This window comes from Meriones unguiculatus, chromosome 12 (assembly GCF_030254825.1).
Source record: "Meriones unguiculatus strain TT.TT164.6M chromosome 12, Bangor_MerUng_6.1, whole genome shotgun sequence".
Taxonomy (NCBI): domain Eukaryota; kingdom Metazoa; phylum Chordata; class Mammalia; order Rodentia; family Muridae; genus Meriones; species Meriones unguiculatus.
This window is the reverse complement of record NC_083360.1, coordinates 12,210,850-12,229,648: the sequence shown is the minus strand read 5'-3', so window position 1 is coordinate 12,229,648 and position 18,799 is coordinate 12,210,850. Positions and strand designations below refer to the sequence as shown.

At 45.4% G+C, this 18,799-nt stretch overlaps 1 long non-coding RNA gene across 2 annotated transcripts; it reads right to left on the bottom strand.

The window, feature by feature from the left end:
- Window positions 1–13,946: 13,946 nt before the first annotated feature.
- Window positions 13,947–17,006, bottom strand: LOC132646720 (uncharacterized). Of its 2 annotated transcripts, none has more exons than XR_009584970.1 (3): window positions 16,807–17,006; window positions 15,044–15,178; window positions 13,947–14,721 (listed from the first exon to the last, which is right to left on the bottom strand). It is a non-coding gene; the product is annotated as an uncharacterized LOC132646720 (long non-coding RNA). The 2 variants fall into 2 exon arrangements; XR_009584972.1 differs by having other exon boundaries at window positions 15,044–15,152.
- Between the last annotated feature and the right edge of the window lie 1,793 nt (window positions 17,007–18,799).

Below are 18,799 nucleotides of genomic sequence, written 5' to 3'. Positions count from 1 at the left end.
TTGTTTGTTTGTTTTTGTCAACTTGACACAAATTAAAGTCATTTGAGGAGAGAGAACCTCAGTTAAGAAAATGCCTCCATGAGACGGTGCTGTACCCAAGCCTGTTGGCCATTTTCTTAATTAGTGATTGATTGGAGAAGACCCAGCCCATGGTGGGTGGTGTCATCCTGGGATGGTGGTCTTCGGTTCTATAAGAAACTAGGCTGAGCAGGCCAGTGAGCAGCACTCCTCCTCGGCCTCTACATCAGTTCCTGCTGCTGGGTTCCTTTCCTGTTTGAGTTCCTGTCCTTCAATGATGAACAGTGCTCTAAAGTGCAAGTCAAATAAATCCTTTGCTCTCCAATCAGCTTTTTTTGGTCATGGTGCTTTATAACATCCATAGTAACCCTAACTAAGACAGACTCGTTCCTATCACGTTTGGTAACTTTTATGTAGATTACCCCAGAGGTCCCCTATGAGAATCTGGACATGGCTCTTTCGTCTCAGTGAGGCTGAAACTGTAATCTGGCATCTTTATTACTGTGAGACTATTTACATTCATGTTCAGTTTTCAACAGGCTGGTTTGGGGTTTGTTTTGTTTTTTGCTTTGGCAGTCCCGGGGATTGAACCCAGGACCTCATATGCACCAGATAAATGCACTGAACTGTGTCCTCAGCCACTTGTGTTTCTAAGGCTTTCTTTGTGGCTTCTGGGCCTCACAGCTTCAGGTGAAGCAAACATATGCTCTGGAGAGAAAAAATATAGTTCTGGCCTTAGCTTTTTGCCTCTTATTTCTGCTAAGATGACTTTGTCTTTTATTTTATTTTGTTTTAGTGACTATTTTGTTGAGCTAACCATGCAATGTATTTTCCTTATTCCATTAATATAGTTTATTAGCATGATGGAGTTCAAATATTTATTTTTATTCATTTGTTTATTATTTTTTGTTTTATTTTCTTTATTTGTTTGTTTTTATTTTTATGTACATTGGTGTTTTGCCTGCATGTATGTCTGTGTGATGGTGTCAGGTGACCTGGAACTGACATTACAGACATCTGTGAGCTGCCCTGTGGGTGCTGGGAATTTAAGCCAGGTCCTCTGGAAGAGTAGCTAGTGTTCTTAACCACTGAGCCATCTCTCCAGTCCCCTGGCTGACTTTCATATGTTGAATCAGTCTTGCATTCCTAAAGGAAATTCCACTTAGTCATAGTAAAAAACAAAAATGAGAGATATCCAGGTTGGAAGCAAAACTGTCTTTGTTTGCAGATGAGATGTTGTTGTACTTTGTCAGTTAGTAGCTGCCTAGGACTGGAGAATGAGGAAATGAAGAGGAAATAGAAGAGAAATCAAGGGGAAAGAGAGGGGAAATGGAGGGGACATGGAGGGGAAACTGGGTGGCTGCTAATAGCTTCTGGGATGATTGATGGAAATGGTTTAAAACTGACAATTTCATAACTTTGAATATTATAAAAACCATTGAATTGTATACTTCAAATGAATAAGTTGCATCCTACATGAGTCACATTTCAGTTAAAACAGTTTTCAAATGATTATGTCACTTTCCAGGAAAATTTAAAAATTAACTGAGGAAAAAATTGAAAATCCAAATCGAGGAATCTTAGAAGAAATGTAAAAGATATTTGAAAAATCTCTTCTCCCATCCCCTCCCTCTAGTTTGAGTGAAAGACACTGGTCAAGATTATTCAAGTTACAAAAAAGTTTTAAGCATTTCCATATGTTTTATTAACTGCACGGAACATGGAAAGAAAATGAATGACTTCTCAGTTCATTTGGTAGATAGCAGTACTTGATAATTCAATAAAACAGAATGTGAACAACATAAAAGAGGAAGAGAGACAAGTGTAATCCAATATGCTTATGAGCTCGGATGCAAATATCCTAGATAAACCATAATAAATTGAATTTCAATATTACTTCAATAATAAATATCAATATAATAAAAAAAATACTCATCAGAGTTTATTCCAAAGCTTCCAAGATAGTTCAGCATGGGGAAATCTAGCAATGAAATCCTTCTCAGTAATACATTCATGAAGGAAAAATTATCAGAATAAATCATAAAAAGACATCTCATTAAATTTAGTACCAATGGCTGATTATATAATCCAAGCAAGTCCCGAACGAAAACAATCTATTTTAACTTCAGAAAGAGTATCTTGAAGAGTCGATCCAAAACATCACATTAATGGGGAAATGCTAAAAGCTAAAAGCATTCCACTGAATGCAGGAGCAATACAAGAATATCCACTGCTACCATAGATATTCAATGTGCTAAAATCTAGCCACAAGAACCTAGGTCCTTGCATTGTAATGAATCAAAAACAAACAAACAAATCCAGAAAAATAAAAACAAACAAACAAAAAAAAACTAAGCAAATAAGAGAAGGAATTTAGTTGTTATTATTTCTAGATAAAGTGATTATTTCTAAGTAAAGTTCGTTCAAACTAGTGAATTTTGGTGCTAAGGGTAGCTCAGCAGTAGACCGCTTACCTAGCATGTGCAAAGCCTTGTATTTGATCTCCCAATTAGTGACACATTCTCCCTCTGTCCCTCCCTTCTTCCCTCCTTCCTTCCTTCCCTCCTTTCTTTTTTCCCTCCCTCCCTCCTTCCCTTCTTCCCCCTCTCTTTTCCTCTCTCTTGGTTTTTTGAGACAGGGTTTCTTTTGTGTAACCCTGGCTGTCCTGGAACTCTCTTTGTAGACTAGGCTGGCCTTGAACTCATAGCGATGCACCTGCCTTTGCCTTCCCTATAGTGCTGGCAGTAAAGGTGTGCACCACTATGCCTCACATTCTCTTTTGTTTGTTTTAAAATATTTTAAATAAAAATTTTAACATATTTTTTGTCATATTTCCCCTCCTCCAACTCCTCTCAGATCCTCCCTGCCCTCTTGTTTTCTCTAACAGGAAAGAGCAAAACAAAAATCAAAACAAAAACAAACTATAAAGACAATCAAGAAGATTAAAAATACTCACACAAAACAAAAAGTGCAGAAACCCCAAACCAAATCAAAACAAAGCATGGTGTCTGTTTTCTGTTAGCCAACTTTTCCTGGCCATGGAGCCTGCCTTGGAATTTGGTTGATAATACCCAGTGGTACATCATTGAAAAAATCAGATTTTTCTCCCCAGCATGTATCAATTGCAAATAACTTCTTGGCTAGGGGCGGGACCCTGTGCCCGCTTCCCCTTATCCGTGCTGGGATTTTTGTCTGATTGATCCTGTGCAGCTTTTGTGTGTGCTGTCACAGTCTCTGTGAGTCCTTCGATGTCTAGAAAAGTCTGCTTCCTTGGAGGCATCTACCACCTCTGGCTCTTACAGTCTTGTTGTTTCCTCTTCTGCATGGGTCCCTGAGCCTTAAGGTCAGCCCAATTAGAACTGAATGCTGCACAGTGAATGCTTTCATTCTCTGCACACTGTCCAGTTGTGGATTTTTGTGTTAATTTCCATCTACTGTGAGAAGCTTCTCCCGATAAGGTTAAGTGACATGATTTCAGCACGGGAGGCTGAGACAGAAACGCCTTGTATGAGGCTTGCCTGGGTTATATGGTGAGAGTGTGTTTTAGAAAAAGAAAAAAAAAAAAGATACCCATGTGTGTGCATCTGGAAGCATATGCTCCCTCAAACCCTGTAAATAAATAAATGTGAAAAAAAAATTGGGAGGAGTCTGCGGCTGGAGAGATGGCCTAAAGGGTGAGAGCGCTTGCTGCTCTTGCAGAAGGCTCAAGCTCAGTGCTCAGCACCCACATGGAGGCTCGCAACTGACTGTAACTCCAATCCCAGGGGCTCTGGTGCCCCATTCCACCTCCTGGGCACCAGCCGTGCAAGTGGTACATCCCTACACGTGGGTGAAATGTTCATACACATAAAGTAAATTTAATAAGAAAAAGTTTCAAATATTGGTCAGATAATCTCAAGATGTAGGTTTAAATTTTGTAATTTATAGCTGGGTGGCTTCGGCCCATGCCTTTAATCCCAGCACTCGGGAGGCAGAGGCAGGCAAATCTCTGAGTTTAAGGCCAGCCTGGTCTACAAAATGAGTTTCAGGTCAGTCAGGACTACGCAGAGGAAACCTGTCCTCCCCACAAAAAACTGTAAATTATATAACCAAGCTATATTATATGCACACATGGAAATGTTACAGTGATACCTGATATTTTACATCATCAATATTTGCTAATACAAATTTTAATGTAAATTGTAATTATGTGTAAGATACAGGCTAGGATAGCAGTGATGCAAATTCTGTAGGCGAATCATGGGGTTTGAATCTCACTCTGCCGCTGGTCAATGGTGTGCTGTGGGAGGAATCCCTGAGTCTTCCTGTTGCAGTGGGTGGTTGTGGAGGTGAAAGAGATGACATACGTAAGCTCTCAGAATGCCGTGTGGCATGCAGTAAGACTGCCTTAGCGTTGCTCATTATTTTGGCTGCTGTGCAAGAAGATACATGCACTGTAAAAATAGAAAGGAAATCGAAAAATGAAAAAGTAGAGAAAAACAAGCAAAAGTCAATGGAAGTACTAATGTGTTCTTTTATGCTGATGGATTGTCCTGTGATCTGGGGGTGGGGTGCACATCCACTCCTCCTCCCCTCCCCCCCTCTGAAGACTGCTGGAACCTTGTGGAGCTTGGGGGACTGTGGGCAGCTTCTCTTGCACCCGGATTGTCTGCACTCTTCATTTTCACATAGAGCTCCCAGCTTTCCTGCTGACAACAGTAATCAGGCCAGTGTGTGTGTGTGTGTGTGTGTGTGTGTGTGTGTGTGTGTGTGCGCTCTCCAGCATCTTCCTGGCTCACTCTCAGAGGGGAGGGGATGGTTGCTTAAGCTCTGCTTCTTACTTGCATATGCCTCCTTGGGCTGAGGCAATCCTGGGAGCTTACACTGAGGCTGGGAGACAGCAGCAGGGGATAGCTGTATGTCAGCTGTTGTAGTGAAACCTGCCATCATTTCAACCAGCCGATTAAGGCAGAGCTAAACTGGCTTGTGGCTTGCCCACATGGGTAGACATCCCTCCTTTCAGAAACTGTCTTCTCCGGACACCCTCACGCTCTCGTAGCCAGGATGCTAGTGGCCCAGGAAACACCCAGAGCGACTGGATTCATGAGCTTGGCTCAATGACCTGCGCATGTCAGGAGCTCAGTGATGTGTGGTGTGTGCTGCTTTAAGAACTGTCATTAGCAGTCTAGTGAAACCCAAGTTTAGTTCTTGAGAAGAGGACTCTGAGGAGCTTCAGAAATTGCTTCCATTCTCCCTACTTCAGACTCCATCACGTTATTGTAGAAAGAACCCCTAGGGACCACGAATGGAGTCCATGCAGAGCCTGTAGCTTTCCATCATCAGTTAGTTTCATCAGAACCAGTTTCATCAGTCTGTGTGAAGTCCTTCCCGTAGGTTGCTGTCTTTCCCAGAGTGCCTGGAGACCCCGTGGGCCTCTCACTAGTCAGGTTTCTCTCCCTGCACCTCCAGGCAACTTTTCTTGAATTTGATACATATCTTTCCAATAAGGAGATTTTAAGAAAACCCAGCCCATCCTGTATCTGTATGGAACCCCAGAGACTGTACCCTAAAGAATCCCATATACACCCAGCAGCGAGCTGAGACTGGTGGATGTCCATTGTCAGACACTTGCCTAAGTGGACTGAGTACTGAATTAGAGTAAAAAGACCAGAGGCCCAATCCTGGTGATACTACTTCTAAATGTGTGTCATCAGGCAAGGGACACACTTCCCTTGAACCTGCTTCTTCATCCGAAGGAGAGGAGAAGTCAAACAAGCTTCCCTGGTAGTTTTGGGGTGTGTATAAACCTGGAAGGAGCTGCCTAGACACTGGGCTGAAAGGTTCATGACAAGGGCTCATCTTGTCCTGGGTTCTCAGCTCCATCCATGAAAACACAGAGATAATACCTTTATCCCAGAAAGCCCATGAGACAGATCTCATCCTGACTCAGAGCAGAAATCTATTTCCTGCTGGATGTCATGATGCTAACCTGCATGTAAGCCCAATACTCAAAAACAGAGGCGGGAAGACCATTGAATTTGAGGCCAGCCAGTTCTATCTAATAAGATCCTGTCTCACACAGACAAACACACAAACAAATAATAAAAAAATCCAAGAGAGAATCCTATTTCCCACAGTGCCATCCTATTGGACTAAACCCTAACCTTTAAAACAGACTTAATTCCTAATCTGTGCATTAGACCCACCTGGTTAGAGACAGTCATAGCCTTCTGAAATTTTCAGGTTTTGGGGCCTCTGAACTTCTTGACACATCTACTGAGCTTTTAGCTTTATGAATCCACATCATTCCCATAAAAGAGGCAGCTTGACCACATTCCCGTGGAACCAGAGAGATCAGATTTGTGGGCTAATAATTCAGGAGAGACGCGCCACTTTTCCTCTAGTTAAGCCGGTCACCTGGTACAGCTGAACTGTTACCTAGCACCTAAAGTGGGCGCTTAGTGAGCGAGGCTCACCGTGGTGGCTTTTTACTGTGCAGGCACAGGGCTAAGAGATGGGCATACATTCAGTTTTTCAATAAACCCTTAAAGGTAAGTGCTAATCTTCCTGTCTTCCAGGTGGGGAAACTGAGGCTCAAGGAGATCTGTCCCTAAGAGCAGATAGCCAATGGGATTTGGAACCAGAATCAGACATTAGCTTTGTGGAATGCCATTTGAGAGAAATTCGAGAGGTAGGTAGAGCCCGGAGTTCTCTCTTCCTATTTATTGAGGTTTACCCTTGGAATTTTCCTTAATGAAGACCAGAGTTGAGTGCCCTGCACACACAGGCACCCCCTCACAGGTCAGCTACCCCTCACCAGACTGTACCCAGAGCTCTGACTTCCTTCTGAGAAAGCCACGCCCTTCCCTTATCTGACCATTTTTACCTTGCCTTCCTGTGAAGGTTGAGCCTTTTGCTTGGAGGAGGCCAACAGCAGAAGCCCTTCCTGAATAAACTGGGGCCACCTCCCACCCATTTCCGCCTGGCTCCAGGTGGCTCTCTCTTCATACAGGGCCCGTCTGACCCCTGGCAGCTTCCTTGAGATGAACAGACTGGCACAGGTGCTTATCACTCACCCAATCATGCTGGTCCAGCGTTCTGCCTAGGTGCCCAAGATGCTAATCTTTCTAGGAAGGTGTGAGTGTGCACAAAATAGGCCTCGTTTAAGCTACTGGAAAGGACAGAGGGAGCTTAATGTCACCTGTGGAGAGCTACAGGCTAAGTGATGCTGTTGCTTAGCAGGAGGATGTCACCCTATGAACAGGTCGCTCACTCGAGGTCCCCTGCAGGCCGCCCTGCAGTGCACAGTCCTTGGAGGAGAATGGACCCCACTGCCACTGATCACACTCTCCTGGGACTAAATCAAGGCCTTCTCCCCTGTTCCCTAGGAGGAGGGACAGAGCCTGGATCTGGGCAGACGCATTCACACCCTGGCCCTGCTTCTCTCAGCTAGGTCAGTAAGGCAGCTAGCTGCTGGGCAAATGGTATTCATTTTCTGGGTTGCTAATGAAGAGAGGCTCTGGATAAAGGGGACCCCAAATGCCCTGGCTGTCCTGGAACTTGATTTTTAGACCAGGCTGGCCGAGAGCTCACAGAGATCCACCTGCCTCTGCCTCCAGAGGCCTGGGATTAAAGGTGTTTGCCATGGCGCCTTGCTGAATAGCTTCATTCTTTCTGAATGCTTTGTCCTGCTTCTTATGGTTAGTGTGCAACCCCAGAGACTAATCTCATTCTAACCCCACAGACCGATTTTTATCTGTCATCGGCATTTTATATGGCTAGAAGTCATGTGGTATACATAGTTTTTGTACTTACCTTCTTTTGCTCAACGTGTTTTCACTGTATATATTGACTGTTATTTTTCATTGCTGAGTAGTATTCTGTAATATGGACACACTCAATTGTCTTCATGGACAGAATTTTTCATTGTAGAAGTGATCACAATCACATAAGTATTCATTGGGTGAATATATAATAATTTAATGATAGATAGATAGATAGATAGATAGATAGATAGATAGATAGATAGATAGATATATTAGAGATTTCTCCTTGCCAGACATTGCTGGAGGTACAAGGAGACTCTGGAGAGCAGAAGTTTTTGCTTCATCAGACTTTAGTGACAGTAGAGAAAAACTCACAGAGAACCAGAGAACTGAGAAGGCAACTGGGGGAGGGTTGAGGGCACATTACAGTTGTGTTGTATCTCAGTGTGGCTTCCAAAGACACTAGATCTTTGCCTGGGGTGGTTGGGGGTCTCTCTCTGAGGAGATGACTAGGGTGACTCAGAGAAGCGCCCCCAGCAGAGGGGCAGAGCGACAGGAGGCTATGATTCAGGGGCTAAGGAGGTGGCAGGTCCTTATTGTGGAAGGAGAGAAAGACAACCCTAGATGGAAACGGGCCAGGTGTGGATGGGAGGGGGAAGGGCCAGAGGGGAGAAGGGTGGAGGCCAGTCTGGGAGTGAGAGGAGCCCACTGCAGGCTCGAACCTGAAGTCAGATGTCTGACTTTTTTGTTCTTTGTAACCATGAGAGGATTCATTGTGTCAGCCGATGGGGCCACAGTGGCCAACTGCAGGCTGGAGGGTGGTGAGGCCTCCTGCCTTAGCAAAGGCCTGGAAGCTCTTTAGAAATTGCGGCTGCAAGTCCATGGTAAGAGATTGAAGCTTGCAGAGCCTGAAGGCAACAGGAGGCAGTAGTAGAAAACGCAGCCCCTAGGGAAGGGAAACAAGGGTGAGAGCTGGGTGTGTGTCAGGGAGGCTAGTTAGGAGGCTCCTGAGGATCCCATGAAGGAATCAGGTCAGAGGGGTCTCATATGAGGTCTTGGCCTTGATGAACCAGATTGGCAGGCTGGGCAATGAGAGCCAAGGCTGACTTCTAATGTTTGGCTATCTTCTAAGCCTCAAGGGTGTGGTGATGGAGGGCTCGGGGTTTGAGAGAGAGTGATCCAGGCCTGACTTTTGGCCATTGACAATTTGGGGTCTTGTTTGATGTCCTGCAGTTGGAATGCCAAGAGGTATGGACCATGTGAAGTTCATGGAGAGGTCAAAGCTAGACCACACACTATGGATGTCCTTGCTGGTCTTTAAGGCTGTGGACTGCATGTGATGACCGCTCTAGGGGGTGGTTTCCAGAAGCATTCCTGGCGAAGGAAGCCAAGCCACCTGCAGCTTCACCAAGAGCCACAAGGGTTTGCTCTGTTTGTTTTACTCATGCTCTAGCCCAGGCTGATTCTGGGCTCCTGGTACTCCTTCTGTCCCATCCTCCTGAGTGCTGGCATTCCAGGCATGCATCGCCACACTAGGTAAGTCTTGGTAAAGTCACTGTCCTCTGTGGTCCTTCACATCCTGTCAAGAACTCGTACAACCACTTCCTTGATGAGGCTCCATTCCAGCCTGTGAGTGATCCGCAGAGCTTTTGCTGCAAGGTAGCCAAAGTCAGTTTTGTGAGTGGTGGTGGGGTAAAGCCAAGTGAATATTAGCTACTCTCCCAGAATCTCCCCATTAGGAAGTAAAAAAAAGTATCAGACCCAACATGACTAAACGGCAGATATGCATACATTAGCCCAGAAGCTTAGGGTATCCCAAGAAGATCCTTAGAAGCATTCTGCAAGCTTTCTGGAGTCTGTGCCCTCCTTTTGAAACAACAACAAAGCCCGCTCACGTGAAGAGATCAGAGTGTTCTGGACCGGCTATGAGACAGAGCTTTTAGGGCCTAGACTCTGATGCGATTCCCAGGGGTTAGGAGTTAAGGATGTAGTAAGGGCCTCAGGTGCCTCCACACCATCTCACCTTGAATCTGACCTGTGGGTTACGCAGCTTCAGCTGTGTCCGTTGGAGCGCATCTCTTCATCCAGCACGCTCATCAACAAGCCTTTCATTGTCCCCAGCATAGCCCGTTTATTATTACCCCAGTGATGCGGGTTAGCAGGGCCTCCTGGGTTGTTTGGACATAAAGAATAGAGGAGGTGCTGAAGCGCTGACCCTTGGGAAGGTGTTTTGGGTAAAGTGAGTTCACCAGCCCTGGAATGTGCACTGTTCGTCTAAGGCCCCCTGACTTCCCTCCCTCAGTCTTGGCACTCCAGCCTTCCAGAAGCACTCAGGGGTCAATGAGAAACATCATGCTAAAATCTGAGCCATCAGCAGGCAGCCTGTAGTGACGGGGAAAGTCCTAAACTTGAAATAGCGGCGTAACACACGCTTACTAAATCCGTCGTTGTCTTCACAAGGCAAGGAACACCGCTCTCTTCTTTGCAATGTTTTCCTTAAGGTGGGACCCCACTATGTAGCCCAGGTTGGCCTTGAGTTTGAAATCCTCCTCCCTCCCCCGCCTCTGCATCCTGAGCACTAGGGTTATAGGCTTGCACCACGACAACTGGCCCAAGCTCATCCTAACCTTTCAAGTCTCACCACAAGCCTGTGGAGTTAAAGAGCAACGTCACTGGAGACTCAGAAAGAGGAGACGCCAGTGACCCTGTCCCTGTGTGATTCCACAGGGGCTCTTGTCACCGTAGGCCGAGACTGCCTGAGTTCATGACCGGGACCTGACACTTGACTTGAACAAGATGCTCATTTCTCTGTGCACACGTAGCACAGGGAGGTGGGTGGACGGGGACAGTGACTCACTCTATTGGAAGGTACATCACAAGCCATGTAAATGTTCTTGTGCTAAACGTCACCATTTGCTCCTGCTCTTGGTCCCTCACTAAGGGCGTGCACCCGCTGTGCTGATGGCCGGGGCCCTGGCTGGGTGTGCCTGGTACAGTGTCAGGCATTGCCTTCGACTGTCTTTCCTTGGCTGATACACAGCCTGGACTCGAGCCCAGTGCCACAGAGCCTGCGGCAGTTTCCTTAAAACTATTGTGCAAACCACAGTCCCTCTGTGCTTCCTGGAAATGACCCCAGGCTGTCCTCCAAGATGGCAAGCTTGTACGCTGGCAATAGACGTGCCAGTCAGTTTTCTTCTCAGTGGCAGGCGCCAGACCATTGTTGGTAGATCTGTGGTGTGAGAAGGATGGGTTCAGATCTCCATGTGTTTATTCCTTTCTTCCTTCTGAATTTGGCATCTACCAGGAGGATGTGCTGGTGAATGGGAAGGCTCAGCCCACCTCATGGAGTCAATGGTCTATCAGAGAAAAAATACCAACACACCGGAGTCAATTAATTGAACAAGGTGAATGGAAAGCTTTACCTCACGTAGTCAGGAAAGGCTTTGTGGAGGAGGGAGTGTCGATGTGAAAGTGGTGACAGGATGAGGAGGGTGAGGAGCTGGGAGAGAATTCTTTGTGGTTGCTTCCCATGTGCTTCAGGCTTTGTAGATTGGTGTGGGCTGTGGAAGGTATCGGCATGGTGCCGTGTGGGCAGGTTCATTGCTGTGGTCTTTGTAATTAGTGTGTCTCATTGTCCAGTCACTGGCTGTTTCCACCACTACTTCTACTACTACTTCTTCTTCTTCTTCTTCTTCTTCTTCTTCTTCTTCTTCTTCTTCTTCTTCTTCTTCTTCTTCTTCTTCTTCTTCCTCTTCTTCTTCTTCTTCTTCTTCCTCTTCTTTTTTTCTTCTCTTCTCCTCCCTCTCCCTCCTTCCTCCTCTCCCCCCCCCCAAGGCAGGATTTCTCTGTGTAGCCTTGGCTGTCCTGGAATGGCTTTGTACACCAGGCTGGCCTCTAACTCACAGAATCCACCTGCCTTTGCTTCCCTGAGTGCTGGGATTACAGGTGTGTGCCACCATGCCTGGCTCACTGTTTTTTCTAACATCAGGAGGCAGATTATGGGACCTGCTTCTCCCTGGACTGGCTCTCCTGGGACTGTGTACCATAAACACTTGAAGCTGTAGTGGTTGAAGTCAGCAGCAATGGAAGAGGTTTCCCCAGTCCTGCCTTTTTGAGGTGGCAAGGCCCTCTGGGGAGCCTGCAATGCAGTCCGAGCAATCCTTTCAGGGGCTTGGCTCTAGCCCTTCTACTCATTTCTGCCAATTCTTTTATCTATTTTATGTGTGTGCGGGGGCAGCAGGGAGCATGTGTGGAGGCGAAAATGCAACCCGAGGGAATCAGTCCTCTCTTTCTACCACGTGGGTCCCGGGGCTCAAGCTGAGGCCGTCAAGCTTTGTGGCAAGCGCCTTTTCCTACTGAGCCATCTTGGTGGCCTCTTCTGTAACTTCGCCTGTGCTTGGGTGCACTGTGCTTGGTGGCAGTGGTGTGTGTGTGGAGGCAGTAATTGAATAGGGCGTCACACATGCAAGGCAAGGGCGCTAACAGAACTCTGTCCTCAGTCCCTAAACTCCCCTGTTCTCTTCCTTTCTTTTCTCTTACCTTTTCCCTCCTCTCTCCCTCTCATTCCTGCTCCATTCCTCTTTTATGTTGCTGGGGAATGAGCCTGCTGCCTCGTGCAGGTGAGACAAACACAGTGACTGTCAAGTCTTTTTTATTTTGAGACAAGGCCTATTTGAAAGCCAGACTCAGACTTTGTGGCCTATAGAGCTTCTCTCTCCCTCTCCTCCCGCTACCTTCTCTGTGTGTGTTTGTGTGTGTGTGTGTGTATGTTTTCCATACCCCCCTCTATTACTAGCGATCACTTTCAGGCTGTCCTCCTCTGCTGGGTTGCATCCTCAGCCCAAGAGTTCTATTCTTGACAAGAGCTAGCCAGTAAAAACACTGTGCATGCCACTTTTGTACTTTTAGTGCTTTGGTATCTGGGGCTGGAAGATGGCTCAGTGCACAAAGCGCTTCCTGTGTGAACACGAGGACCCAGGTTTGATCCTCAGAGCCCATGGGGTGAAGAGCACCAGTCTGGCGTCATCTGAGTACTGGGAGGCAGACACAGGTGGACGTCTGGGGCTTACTGGCCAGCCTGGCTGGCATGCTGTGCTCCATGCCAGTAAGACACCCTGTCAAAAGGCAAGCTGGAGGTCCGAACACACATGTGCCTGTGCACACTCACACATGCGCACAAAAACGTTTTACATTTAAAAGTAAGTGAAATTGATTTTAATGTTATAGCTAATTTAATAATATCCCAAATGATCTCATTTTAACATTTTATTAAAGACTTCTGATGGAGAGAGTGTATATAATCTTTTTGTATTTTTGTATTAAATCTGGGAAGTTGAATGTTTAGATTTTACTTATAGCACATACTGATTGAAATGTAAAAGTTCATTGAAATACTTCATCTGTGTTAAGTTTCATGAAAAATGTAGGTTTACAAAAGATGGCCCCACATTTTTTACGTATTAAGCAGAATGGCGGTGGCATGTGCGCTAGGGAGGTAGAAGCAGGAGGATCTCTGAATTCAAGGCCAGCCTGGTCTTCAGAGTGAGTTCCTGGACAGCTAGGGCTACACAGAGAAACCTTGTTTTGAAAAACAAACAAAAAAGAACCCAAACAGCAACAACAAAAACCACTTAAATAAATAAAAATAGCTAGTGATACATGCCTGCAATTACAACATTCAAGAGGACGAGGCAGGAGAATTACAAGTTTGAGGGTAATTCACTTGGCCAGCGCGGTGGCTCGGTAGGTAAAAGCTCTTGCACAAAAGCTTCATGGTCTGAGATGGCTCCCCAGAACCTATGTAAGAGCCAGGTGTGGTAGCATGTGTCTGTAATCCCAGCAATCCCATTTTGATGTCAGCATTGGTGACAGGAGAACAAACATCTCCACCCCTACCCCCAGAACCTCAGCACAGCAACAAACAGCCAGAGACCTGCCTCAAAAGAGGTGATGACTGACCTCTCACCTCCGCATGTGTGCCATGGCCTCACACATGAAAGAGCCCTCACATATGAAAATGTCCACACAAATTGTACACATACATGCACAAAATCAATAAACAAATATTTTTAAAAAGATATCCCTCAAAGAAGAATCTTTAGCATTCACCTTTATGTTAGTGAAACTTGGACATCTTTCCTAGAGCAATGGTTTAGACTTTTGATTAAAAAAAAATGCGTTGGTTTCCAAGTTACCTCTGCCCAAGTTAAATAAATCCACAGCCCCTCAAGTCAATCAGAAGACTGTTGTACGGATGAGAAGCAAGGCAAGATTTACCAGTGGTAACAAAGTGTCCTTCACTTTGTTCCTGGCTGATTTATATAATACCTGATTTATATAATACCTGTTGCAGAGAGAAAGTAACTTGCATATTGATTCCATTAGAAAAATAAATGGTCCAAGTCATTGTTAATGATTATCTGTGTTTTAAAGTTCCCATTTCAACATCAGTCTGAAACTGTCTCTGTCACACAGGGCTCATTTATATCTGCAGTCTGACTGAGAGAAGGGAGCAGGTCCTACTGCGAGTGTCTCACCTTGCCCACTGGGTATTTGTCAAGCAGCCTTTGCTTCTATAATCTTCCACTGCTCAAAGGAAGAACACTGGCAGAGAAGAAGTCATTGAATTTCTCCTATTTCTTCTGACTGTTGAATAAAATAAAGACGATTCATAGTATCTGAATGCACAAGTGGGTAGTTTTAATGTAATATCCATGATGCTTTTCCAGTGCCTTCTACAGAAAACTAACCATAGGGGTTGGGGAGGGCTCAGTTAGTAGGATCCCTACCATGTTAAATATGAGGACCTGAGTTCGGGGCCTCAGCGCCCATGGAAACCTGACATGGCGATACACATCTGCAATGTAGTGATGTGGGTAGACACAGGCAGATCCCTGGATCTCACTGGCCAGCCAGTCTCACCAAATCAGGAAGCTTCATATTCAGTGGGAGATTCTATCTACAAAGAACAGAAGCTAAAGATCAATTAGAAAGATATTTGTCATTGACCTCTGGTCTATACACACACACACACACACACACGCACACGCACACGCACACGCACATGCACACGCACACGAAACTCCCCACAAGTGTCACAGAGCATTAAGGAAGAAGTGGTGGAAAGGATGTAAGAGCTAGAGCGCTGTGAAACACTGTTCTCTGGGCATGATGTGGTAAGTGTATCCATGAACCCACAGCACCTATGGTTGCTTGCACAGAGCAAGTCAGTCAGTCATTCCAGCATGGATGGGAGAGGCGCTCATGGAGACCCATCCTACCTTAGGAGTGTTGGCAGTTGATGGCTGCTGGAAGAAGCGTCATTTTCCTTCAGGGGTGGCTGCTGGGAGATTGCCCTCGCTCATGCAGGCTGTGGTAACCAGACCCATTCTGCCAGGGAGAAAAGAGGGGGACACCTGAAGGTGGAAGGGGCATGTGGTGGGGGGAGGGGGAAGGGGAAGGTGGGAGAGGGAATATGATCAAAATAATTGTATATTCAATATATATGTATATGCAACACACACATGTGTGTACATACAACACACATGTATATGGCAGTGTAGGTACATATGTATATGTTTATGGGCTTGTTCAAGAATAAATAAATATTGAGAAGGAAACTAACTCTAAACCCAAATTTTCAGCCTAGCATAGCAAATTGCTATCTGCGGTGAAGGGCACTAATTTCTTCTTCTCTGGGGGAACTCTTTGACAGAGGTAGAAGATTACAAAAAATCTATACCACGTGTTACATCTTTTTTTAAGGCCACAACTGACACCGTTTCTTCTTAAATTGGAGGTCCCTCAAGGCAAAATGTACCCAAGTAATAACTGGGCCGTGGCTATTGTATCGCCAGGCTCATCTCAGGCGGAGAAAAACTACTTGTGATTTTTCAAGTGTATTGATTGGCCTTTGCTATTGTTAGAAATGTCTCTGTATTTTATGGGCAATTATTTGCTGGCTGAATTGAAGAGATTTTAGTTTCTGTTAAATATCTTTTGTGCTTTTCTTCAGGATTTTCAAACAATACGGTCTCTTAATCTGAAAATGTCCTTCTTTTGTACAAGAATCTATATCTTTAAAATCCACCAACTTTATAAATGTGAACCTATTTAAATTATTTTAAAATTAACTCCTTTCTTTGCTTCTAGAATTCTCTGTAGCCCAGGCTGGCCTCAGGCACACCATCCTCCTGCCTCTACTTCCTGAGCTGTTGGGATTATAAGTTTGTGCCACCATGTCTGGCTGTTTACACTTTATTTAAACAACAAAAAAAAACAAACCTTTAATTGCATTGTATATAAGATAATTTCAGTTTGCTTATTAATGACAGTTTATATAAAATCTGGGCACCTCTAACTGGCAACTGAAAGTGTTTAAATATATTTCAGTGTTTCCCAGGTGCATGGCAAACGCTGAACTGAGAAAATTCATTGATGAATTTATGTGTAATTCTCCAGATACGAAGTATGTAATCATATCTTATGCATTGTCACGGTCAAAAAAGGAATACAGGGGCTGGAGAGAAGGCTCAGTGGATAAGAGCGCTAGTTGTTTCTGCAGAGGAGCAGGGTTTGATTCCTAGCACCCACATCGTGACTCACAACTGTCCATAAGTCCAGTTCCAGGGATCCAACTCTCTTTTCTGACGTCCGAGGGCACCAGGAATGCACACGGGACATGGACATACATGTGAGCAGAATACTCAGACTATAAAATCAATCAATCCAAAGAACATTTTAAACAAACAAAAAAAAAATGCAATTTGAGCAAAACAGTAAAGTTGTATTTGTGAAAAAATGTTTTACATCAGGTGTGCCTGCGTGCGTGCATGCATGTGTGCAGGGAGGCCAACGTGAACCCCAGGTGGTGTTACTCAGTAGCTGCTCACCTTGTTTTATGAGACAAGGTCTCCTACTCTGACCTGGGGACTCTCAGAGTAGACTTGGCCAGGCTGGCTGGCCAGCACATCCGGGGGATCTGCCTGTCTCATTACCCCCAGCCCTGGGATTACAGGTGTACACACCACACTTGGTTTCTTACCCTGAGGGCTGCGTTCAAATCTTCTTGCAAGCACTTCTCAGAGCGAGAGCTATCTTTCCAGGCCCATGCTTCAGTCTTTAAATAAAGACTAAAGCGAATAAAAATGAAACCGTCAGCCCTGCAGTCTCTCTAGCCTCTCCAGCAGGAGCCAATGGCTCCTTCATGGCAGACTGTGAGTCTAAAGGACACAGCGTTCTGAGGGCAGGAGCTTCACCTGTATCTTCAAAGGAAAGAGTGCTCACGTGCCTGGGAGGGTTCCTCATTTTGGAAAAGTGAGGCGGTACTAATTTCCCGGGTGGCCAGGAGCAGGGAAATCCCTGGGCTTGGGTTAATAATTATGAACCAATGGGAGACTTCCAGCTAGGGGAAAGCCAGCAGGTCCCAGGAGGCTACAGGTGAGGGCCAGAAGTGGGGCAAAGTTCGAAGTCTGAGGGAGTGAAGTCTGAGGTGGTTCAGTTTCATTTGGTCTTGTTCAACTTTTTAAAAAAATGGAACTGATTGATTTAAATACCAGGCTCTTATTATATAGCCCAGGCTGCACTCCAACTTGTCAGCCTCCTGCCTCTGCCTCCCCAGCATCATGCCTGGCAGGCTTACTCAACGTTCTGTGTCTTTTCTGCCTGCTCCATGTAGCCTGCTCCACTGTGGTCTTTGGGGGATACAGTACAGTGATGGGTGTCAAGCACACTCGGCAGGATTGTTTCTTGGGATACATTCCAAAGAGACAAACAAGAAAAAAAATCTTTGATAACATTGCTCTTTTCTGTCTGTCTGTGGAAAGCACTGTTTGTTTGTTTGTTTGTTTGTTTGTTTGTTTTTAAGACAGGGTTTCACTGTGTAGCCTAGCTGGCCTGGAACTCACTATATAGAGCAGGCTGGCCTCAAACATAAGAGTTCAATCTGCCTGCCTTTGCCTCCCTGTTTCAGCAATGTAGCAAGTGTGAGGTCAGTCCTGGACCCACGAGACTCTCTGAAAACAAAAGAAATCACAACACAGGAAATGCATGCAGAAAATAAAGGGAAGGGGACTGCAATCCTAAATTGCCTCTAAGGTATTGAAGTGGAGAGACTGTGACATTTGTTCAGTGCTGTTCTGGTTTCCCGAATGCTAACAGTATGATGTCCAGACGTAACAGAGGACTTCTGTTTTTCTCTTTGAGCTTTGAAGAACTCGTGTGGATACAGTTAAAAAAAATCAGGAGAAAACAGTGAAAAGTAAGCCAGCAACCTGAGAGTTAACTTCCTATGGATTGAGACCGCTCTCCAACAACACACTGGGTGATGGGGCTCTTTTTGGTCACAAAGCCATCACTGAGGGTGTGTGTGAGATGATGGGAGTTCCAAAGTGGTTTTTAAAAGCTGAATACTTTGGAGACCAGTGAAGAGTAATGGGTGGGCAGACAAGGTGGCCGGGGCTCAGCTGTGTCTGAGCTTTAGTGTAGTGGTCAAAAGAGGTATGATGTCACATGATCAGAAATATCTGTCATGAAGTTAACCGTGGCACTGCAGAGGCTCCCGGGCTCTGGAAGAATTCCCTGTGCTGGAGGAAGACTTGGTGAAAAGCAGGAAGAGGAGAAGGTGAGGTGTGTGAGCTGAGCTTGCGTCTTCCTGGGGAACCAGAGATGTCCTGGTCTCTCTGGCATCCTTGGCCCCTTGATACATGCTATCATCCTAACATCCAGACCTCTGCACTTCTTGCTCAACATACAAGGTGAGAAAGGTGAAGCATAGCAGAGCCCACAGAATCCCCCAACCATTTACCCTTAGGTAAAGTTCACGCTTCTGTAATAAAATACCACAGACTAGGAGGCTGGAGGGACCAATATTTATTTCAAACAGTTCTAAAGGATGGTCAGCCCAAGGTCCATGTTCTAGACAATTTCATTCCTGGTGAGACACCTACAGAAGGGTATCTCTTTTACCATCTTTACCTGAGAGGAGAGGAGAAGGAGAAGAGGAAGAGAAATGTGATAGGAGAAAAAAGAGAGTTAAT